We start from the raw sequence: 9,845 nt of genomic DNA on the forward strand, positions 1-9,845 counted from the left end.
TTTCTTTAATCCAAACGCAGGATTTATGCTAAAAACAGACACACTGTATCATCCAGTTGGTGCGTCAAAAGAAACTAGATGTAGTCTTTATGTTCTTCTTTAAAGTTCTCTAATTTGAGCTATGCAACACCCTCTGGAGACTTCAACTTCTTCCACAGGGTGAATCAAGGAATGGGTGGTAAAATGGCAAAGATGGTGCAATTCTGCTAACAATGTTAATGTCAATGCATTGTTTCGATGAGTTTACTTTATACTTGAGAATGGGTTTGTTGAATTAAGATATCTTGAACCTTCTAGCTGTAAAGTGTATGGTACAAGGCTACATGCTAGCACTATCCTCAACATTCACACTTTGACCAGCAGGTTGACCTTAAAGTTAACATAAACATTGTTTTGTTGAGCAGTGTCTGGAGCGAACAAAGCTGCTGCACAGAGTCCCAGGTCAGCAGGGATGTGGAAAGTTAAGCCCACAATTATTCATACCCTTGACGGATTTCAATTTTAGAAATATTTTCATTCAGTTCTAATATTTACAATTTATGAAAGACTGCGTGTCAAGAATTACTTTACACCTTTCTCAATAATCATTGGAAAAATCTTTGTTGACTTCACAACAATAAAACCCTTTTTACAGTTCCTGACCAGCTATTTGCATGTTTCAAATGAAGATATCTGGAGCTATTTTTAAGGGGTTTAGACACATAAACCACATCGTGCCAGACTCTACTGAACTGGTAGAGAGGTACCCCATGGCTATTCTTTGGGCCCACTTCTTTTTTTTCTTTTCATTTTTGCTATAAACTAACACATTTAGATTGTTTAAATCGTCAGAGTACTTCAGTTTCCTACTGCTTTCCAAAAACATGCATTTTAGGTTAGCTGATTATTTAAGTTAACCTGAAACGGTGTGAGTGCATGTAAAGAATGTGTTTTTTGTCTTTGTTTAGTAGCTGTAAAAACCTGTTTACCGTTTACTCCAAGTTTCACTCTCTGACCTCTGGCTGTTTTTGTTCTATTCATGAGAAATGCTAAAAATGTCACAGTTTGACAGGAATAATATAAATTGTCTTTAATAAAGCCAAAAGCCTGCCACAGCCAGCATGAAGAATATTCTTGAACAAAAATAAATAAATAAATAAATAAATGGAAAAGAAGACGTAGATTTGACAAAAAAAATTATAGCACATATATTATGGCAAATATTTGGTAAATACTCAACACAAGACCCATGGGCTGCAGAACAATGTAATGTAATTTGTCAATGTTGAACTGTGCTGTCTTTGGACAATTTTGTAGATGCAAGTGAAGATATGGGACCTGAGGTTCTGTTTTTGCAACAAGGCCTGCTACAAAGTGCTTAAACATACAATTACAAAATATGTCTGATATTTGTAGACACTACATTGATTTATACTTCGACTTAGGTGGGGTTGTCTTGTTCCCGAATGATTTATACGTCAATTTAAAGAGTGTTAATCAATCTTTGTAGAATGTTTATTGACTGGAGAATTTTTTTTTTTTTTTTTCAAAACCGAACCTCCTACCAATAAAAGGAGGGGGAAAAAAAGCAAACACGTCATATGTGAGAGTCACAAATCTCAAATGTTGCCTAGAAAGCTTCACAATCAGTAATGTAATGGTAACATTTGCATCAAAAGATGCAACGACTCCAGCTTTTTTTTTGCAAGAAGGTGGGGAGGACCCATTATTTTCGAGCAAATGAACAGCAATCATTGTTAAAAACGTCTCAAACACAATTTAAATTCCCCAAAAACTTTCCCTTTTGTCCCACATTGATGGTGGAAACCTTCCAGTAACCCACCCCCCCCCCAACTGTCCTGTGTTTCCCCCTTGCGTGTGTCAAGATCTGAGAGCTTCCTACACAATCCCAGACTTTGCTCCTGATCAAAGGTAGCATGTGTTATTCAGTCAAACTATGATAAAGGGGTTCCTGTTACAATTAAGGGGAAGTTATATTTTTTTTCACCACTGCCTCCCCCTCTCTTACCCTCCCCTGACTTGTTGGCACATTGGGCAGATAACTGTGGACATGAGAGCTCCGGCTTTGACCTCAGCTCGACAGTAATGATTGCACCTTGACCCCCCGGCTTTTTTGCCCGAGCCATGATGGCCCTGCATGTGTTTCCTCGAGGCTAGAAGTGAGCTAAGGGAGATCCCGGAGTGATAGGGACTACCATAATAGTGAGAGAGAGATCTCCACAAAAAGTTCTGGTTTATCATTGCAACTTCAGCTCAGTTGACTGGATTTAGCAGTCGCAGCTCCAATGCCTCCATAGCCCCGCAAACTTGCATGGGAACGTGTCCTTTTTTCCCCTTCCAGTCCCCCTCTCCTCATATACCCCCGTCCACTTCCTGCTATCTCCAGGGCCAATCTAAGGCTGCGCTATTACGAGTCCTGTACTTGGCGTGTTGGCGGGCGATTTAGAACATCAACACCATCAATCAACCCAGCTATGGGGCCAACCAGCTGGCTGAACCGTCCCGTCCCGGCACCGTACAATTTGTCATCCGACGAGGCCAATCTGCGTTCATGTAACTACACCCAAACCTTTCTCCACTTTGTCTCTACCCTTCTGATGACTTTTTGACTCTGCCTTCTGAACGACTTCCTTGAAGCCCTGATGTCTCAACTCACAAAAGCCTCTTTGCCAAAAGTTTTTCGGCTTGTTTTCTTTTTGTCTCTCCATATGAGAATAATTGTGCGGTAATGGACAGTCATGAAACAAAGCTAACTTTGGTTCCCGTTGACTGATGTTTGTGTTGCTGTAAGAAGAAGAAAAAAATGGAGGGGGGGGGGGGTGGACAGCAGTCAGCTTTATTCCTCATTTTGGCCATTACTTTTGTTGGAAAAATGAGCTGTTCTTTGGCTATTGCAAATGTTTCCCCTTTTGTTTTATACGTCTCGCTGAGCTTGGTAGTTATGCACCAGAGTATGAGGATGGCATATAAACAAACACGTAAACATGCTGTGGAGAAACCATGAGTCATTATCTCATAAAATAGTGGATAGGCTCACCCAAACTGCGCAAGTGTTCAGTTCTAGGTATGCTTTCAGTTAAGTTTCGACGATAGAGTAGAACTGACTTTTTACGTCTGTAAAACTCAGAGACGGTGAGGATCTGGTGGTGTTTAAACCTTTTTGAATTCTGTCACATTGCAGCCACGGATTTTCAATTTATTTGTTTTTCCAAGATTTTATCTGTTAAAGTAACACAAAGTAATGCAGAGCTGTAGAGTAAAAAGAGGAAAATCTTTAAACGATTTGAACAAATAAAAATCTGAAAAGGCTGGCATGCATTGGCACTCAGCCTCCCTTTTTCAGCACTTTCTAGAACCCCCTCTGCCGCTGCAAGTCTTCTTTATATTCTTCCATGAAGACCAGACAACTAATGGTTGCCCTGTCAGCAAATGTTCCCACCTGAGGCTCTCTACAGCTCCTCCAGAGTTACCATGGACCTCCTGGCTGCTTCTCTGATTATTGTTTTCTTGTTCCCAGCCTGTCAGCTTGCACGGACGGCCATGTTGGTCTGCTTTAACCTCTCTGCAGCTTTCTCCTGACTTGTCTGTTGTCTTGCTTGGTCTTCATGACGCTGGTCGTTTCTCTAACCAACTTCCAAGGCCATCAGAAAAGCTCCATTTATACTGACACTAAATTGTAGTTTTTTTTTTTTTATAAAAGACATAGACATGCCACATTGTTCTGTTTTTGTAAAAATTAAATAAAAAAAGAAATGTAATTTTCTTTTCACTTTACAATAATATGGTAGTTTCTCTTTATCTACTATGATCTATCGATCAAATCCCAAGATATAAGATATAGAGAAGTTGTGAATCGTGGGGAAAATGCGAGGATCTGAATACTTTTGCAAAGCAGTTTAGGTTCCAACTTCATGCCCTTTAATAATATGTGAAAAAAGGAGACACCACAGCTTTTTAAGATTAAAATCTTACTTTTTTAGAGCCAATCATAATGAGGTATCTGAGTCGTTGCAGCAAAGCATTTGAGAAATTCCCCCCAGCGATGATGTCATGGATACCGTCCTAACACATATACACAGGCTTCCTCTCCTTCTTATAATTGCCCGGCCTCGCTGTCTTGCCTTCTTTCTGCTCCGCTCTGACTCCCCAGGCCAGCTGAGTGGGCCCTGGAGGCACAGAGCGGGCCTCGGAGTTGTCCGAACAGCCGAGACGAAGGTCTGGGGAAGTTCCTCGCTCTTTTGTCTCTGCCGTCTCTGCCGGGGGGGAACAAGTGCAGCACAGTGCGCTGACTTGGGAGTGTGTCGGCCGGGGTCACGGCACGGCGGCCCGTAAGTCCCTCGCTGTCACGCTACCATTCCTCCCCACCGCGGACGGCAAAACAGCAGGCCCAGCTGCACGGCCGGCTGCTCCTTTGCCCGTCCAATCAGCCAGGGTCAGCCACAATCAAGCAGTGATGATGCACATCTGTGCGGGTGAGTTGGGAGGTTCGCCGCAAAGAGTAGCCCCCCCACCCCCCACCCATGACAAATAAAGCGACTTCTGGGACGACCAACTGAAACCTGAGAACGGCCAAAATGCGCATAAAAAAAAACAAAAACAAAAGGCGCAGCAAACAGTGGAAGGCAAAGGCTGTGTCAAATTTAGAAAGATCAACTTTCAAATCTGCGCAGGGGATTAGCAACAGTCTGCAAATCACAGCCGACACTTCCAAATATCCGAGGGAAAACGATTTGTGCTAAACAGAACCAGGCTTAGAAGCTGGGCGGCTTTTTCGTTAGTCGCACGCAACTTTATTTGTCTGTGAATAATTTTCCGGCATCCCGTTCAAGAATCGGCACGTCTGATCTCAGCTTTACAAGAGCATGTTGTACAAATCCGGGCCCGGGCCAAGAGAAACTGTACCTGGCAGTCGTACTGACAAAGGCTTTCCTAACCTGCTTATACGAGCCCAGAAACAGCTCGGCCTTACGGCAAGAGCCGACTACACGCAGACGGACACGTCGCGTTTGACATAACGAAGAGAATGTTGGGAAAAAAAATGCTGAAATATAGCTCAAAATAAAGACTGGTTTTGAATCCCATATCAATTGGTGGTTGTCATATTCCTGCTTTTAATCAATCCATTCAAGTTGTAACTTTCCCGGGTTTTCTTTCAGTACCTGCAAGAAAAATGTGTTCGGGGACATGGGGGAGTGATTGGCCAAAATTACAACAAGCAGAAATTGGACCCTTGGCACTGGCCTTTCTTTGAAAAGTCTTAATGACAAATCACCACTTTCCCTTTCACCTCCTAGTGTTCCAGCTGAACTCTACCCAGGTTGCTCTGCTCCCATAGTGCAGCAGCACATCGCCAGCTGAGATGGATTTGATCTGCCTGCAACCAGATTCTGGAGCAAATATTTAACAGTTCAATGCCTGCCTGGGCTTCTGCGATAAAAGTACTTTCTATTATTGTGTTTGCTGCTCCTGCAATTTAAAAGGGCACATTGGTCAGGTCAGTGGTAACTGTGGCATTCTATTGTGGTGGAAAGATTGATGCTGTACTTTAAATGCACACTGTGGGGCTGAAATCAGTGGTTCTCATACCACTTAAAGCAACTCTTCAATAAATACATTTTAAAACAGGAATAGGATTATTTTTTTTTAAACGGGTTGTGTTTTGTCAAACAATTTGAGATGCATGTTGCCATTAGCCAATAGTACAACGTCTAGCAAACCCTTTTGGGTTTTTGTTACCCCGAAACAGTGAAATTTGGGGTCTAACATTACCAGATCCAAAACATGACTTAATCATGAGCAGCCACCTCCACCTGTTCTCAGTTCACAGTCATCTGCCTCAGTGTTTATTCGAGTTGTTAGCTTTACATTAAAGCCAACTTGCAGAAAGGATTGAGGACGGTTAGTTGTGATTGATTTCTGATTTTTCAAAATATATTGTTTACCATGAAAGCAAAGTAATATAAGATTTTCTTTTGTCAAGGTGATGGTGGGTTCAAGAGTCAAGGTTAATTTTCCCACTCGCCACTTGCAACCAAAGTGCCTACTTCTGTTTAATGCCCAGAATATTTTTTAACCAGCTGTTTAGCTGTTGTGTCAGTCTGTTTCTTCGGATTAAATATTGTGAGGAATAATGAAATATAACTTGATTATGATCTAAATTATTTTTGTAAGACTATAAGAATATCCAACTTTCCATTCTCTTTGGTGGACTGTTGCTTGTCTTCAATAGACATTGAGCAAGACTTGGGCTACACCGACAAATTTAAACCAAATAAACAATCATGCATTCAGATAATGTCTACAGTTCAACCAACATACCTAGTTTTTCCTGTGGGAAGAAACAAGCACCCAGAGAGAACCTTTTGGATGGACGGTAAGAACTTGTGAACTCCTTTCAGAATAGCCTCGGTTGAGATTTGTCAAGATCTTCTCGCTGCAAGGCAACACCAACTCTTCCACCGTGTAGCCTCAAGACTTTATGTTACACAAAACTTTCGGTATTTGTGGTTTTTATCCCTGTTTGGGTCAGTTGGCTCATATGAAATTAAGGATATTATGAAATTTGATCAAACCGGTTTAATCTGATCAAACTCCTGACAGTAAAAATGGAGGATTCTGTTCAACCTCAGAAGATGGATTTCTGAGTTTCCAGATGAAAACATAACTAGAACGTACCAGAACTCGGATTGCGACTTGGAAAGTCCGCGCCAACAAGCAGCCTGGAGAACAGCTTCTAAAATGGCTGCTGTGCCAATAACACCTCAATTACACTGTTGCAAATGTAGTAAAACTAAGTCTGCTTGCAAACATGGTCCCGTAAGTGTGTCAATGCATTAGACAAAGACAAATACATTATCAGCCTGTTTTACTAACAGTAGTTAACAATTAGCAACAAAAAGCCAAATAATTGGTTGTTGAAAAGGGAATTTACCCCCTAAAGGTGGGAATGAGTCACAAAGTACAACTTGGTAAAATGACCCACACCTACTCACTTTTGAATTTTATTTAACTTTCTTTGCTCTTATTTAAAACTTGAAAAAGACGGCGATGAAAAGAGTCTCATTGGACATTGAAGTAAACATTTTAATGATTCTTCTGCTAACGATAATTGCCAGATTATAGCTTCAATGTGAACAACTGCTTGGATTCCGGCTAAAATCCTTTTATCTTCGTAACAACAATGATTTGTGAACATGTTGATATTAATGAGGGAAAAAAATACCCTACAATTTCAGTTTTTGAATCTCTGTCTTGGCTAAACCAACACACAAAGCTTCGCCTCAGAGCAAAAGCAAGAACTGTTCCCCCAGTTAGAACAGGAAAACCGCAGCGAGTCTTCTAGACGTGACTGATGGCTGAAGGATGGCAAAGCTAAATCCCAGCCCAGGTGACCACCAGCAGTTTCTGTCTGCCATGTCGTCTTGAGAGTCTAACTACTTAATAAGTGGCTGTCCAAGGTTTCCTGGACATAGTCCAGACCAGCAGAGGCCCCGTTCAAAACGGACGAGCAGCAGCGTAAGGAGGGCTCCATTTATCAATCAGACCAATCACAGACTTTTCCGGGACTAGGGACAGCCACATGTTGGGGATTAGCTGCGTGGAATTCAGTACAACTAAATTGCGGAGTCAGTGGGTCGGAGATTACAGCAAAATCAACAGTTAAAGAGTTGGATTACACTTCAGATAGAGCTGTTTGTATTACCTATTAATGTGAATTTAGAGTTAAGGTTAAACTTTAACAGCCAGCACAGCTGCAAAGGCTAAACGACTGCAGCGGAGAAATAGATGATTGCAAAATAACTGTGAAGTCAGTAAATGTGCATTCTTGAAAACCTTCTCAGCAGAAAAACCTTGAGCAGTGCGATATCTTGGTGCGAATATAGTGCCTTGCAAATTTATTCATACACCTTGAACTTTTGCACATTTTGCGACGTTACAACCATAAACAATCCTTTTTTTTGGGATCTTGTGTGATACACCGACGGAGATCAGTGGATGATTGCAAATTGGAAGGAACCCAGATGGATTTCAAAATAGTTAACGTCAAAAAGCTGTGAAAAGTCTGGCACGCAGGTAAATTCAGCCCCCTTCAGACAATATCACGTAGAACCCCCCTGTTGCTGTGGTTATAGAGGCAAGATTTCCCACGTATGTCTCTACCAGCTCTGCTCATCTGGAGACTGAAATTGTTTTTGCATATCTTTCTTTGCAAAAGCGCTCAAGTGTCGTCAAACTGAGCCTGTACACATTGATTTAGAAATTTCGATTTTGGCTTGGATATTTGACAATCTAAACTATACCACTGCAGGTCTGGCTGTATGTTTAGTATCATTGGCCTCTTGAAAGGTGAAGCTCTGTCCCAGTCTCAGTTCTTTTGTGGCCTTTTCAGAGGCTTTTTCCCAGGATTGTGTTTAGCTTCATCAACAAATAAAAATCCAGCTTTTCTGTCCCTACCGCAGAAAAGCATCCAGACAGCATGATGCTGCCACCAACATCATGATGCCGTTTGCATTCAGTCTGTTCAGAAGGATATGCACTGCTAGTTTTTCCCCCACACATTGCATTTTGCTATTAGACCAGAACGTTAAGTTTTAGTCTCATCCGACCCGAGAACTTCCACGTTTGCTGTGTCCCCATACATAGCTTGTGACAGCTGTGAAATTATATTTAATTTAAATCTATCTTTAAGCAAAGACTTATTTTCTTGCCACACTTGTGGGGTCCACAACTACGAGTTGATGCGTTAACAGATTCTCCTGTGATTCGGAGCTCGGGAATCCTTGCAGCTCCTCCAGAGATTCCATGGGTCTCTTGGTTGCTTTTATGTGGACGGCTCCGTCTTTGAAGTGTTGTCTTTTCTTTTGCGAGTGTTTCGTGGGAGATTCAAATCTTGAACGGGGTTTAATCATCTAATCCTGCTTTAAACCTCTCCACAGCTTCAATCCATGACCTGTTCCTCAGTCGTCATTTTGTTGTTCGTTAACTAATGTTCCAAAACAAACCTCTGCGACCTTCATGAAACAGCTGTGCCTATACAAATGCATGCGTTTGTAAAAGTTCACTAAATAAGTCGCAGGTTTGCTTTTGCAGCACACCGTAGAAGCAGTTCTGCAAAAGAAAGAGTCATGTTGTCCTACACTGGTTCTGATTAGAAATCTGTTTGTGGCCACGTCACAAACGTCTCGTTCACACGCGGCTAAAAAAAATTTCCGTGGGGGCTAAAAGATGTGCCATACATTTAACGTTTTTTACGTGTCCATAGCATATTCGTCCTCAACATCATCATCATCATCATCGCTTCGCAAATGAGAAGTCATGTGAAGTTTCAGAGCAGATATTTGCCGTTACCCCGCCTGTGCACAAGCTGTGAGCCGCTGTGCAGCGGATTTAGAAACCAGCGGAGAGAGTCGAGCCGTCACATCACCTCTGGCATGTTGTGTCACTCCTGCTCATTTCCATCTCCGCACACAGGTAGCAGAGAAGACGCTGACAGCTGTCAGAGAGGAGCTGAGCAGGTCTTGTCAACGATTCACTGAACTCAGCCCTCCCGCCGCTTTGTAGGACACGCACACTTTGACATTATGTGACTATAACTAGAGCGAGGGGGAGGGAGGTGTGTCTGTTTCTGATAGAGATGGGTAGTGAAATACCGATTGGATGTGAAAGGGGAGAAACGAGAGAGACAGCACAACCGATCAGCGTGAAATATGAAGCAGATTCTTACAGTGGAGAGAGATTTTCTTAGATTCTTTGGCCCAATATTACTTTAGTTGGCAAAAATGGTAGAAATGTATGCAGGTTATACTTACGTGTAGGCTTTAGATGAGGGTCATGTTTCACTAAGC

Source organism: Fundulus heteroclitus, chromosome 13 (genome assembly GCF_011125445.2).
Source record: "Fundulus heteroclitus isolate FHET01 chromosome 13, MU-UCD_Fhet_4.1, whole genome shotgun sequence".
Classification (NCBI taxonomy): Eukaryota; Metazoa; Chordata; class Actinopteri; order Cyprinodontiformes; family Fundulidae; genus Fundulus; species Fundulus heteroclitus.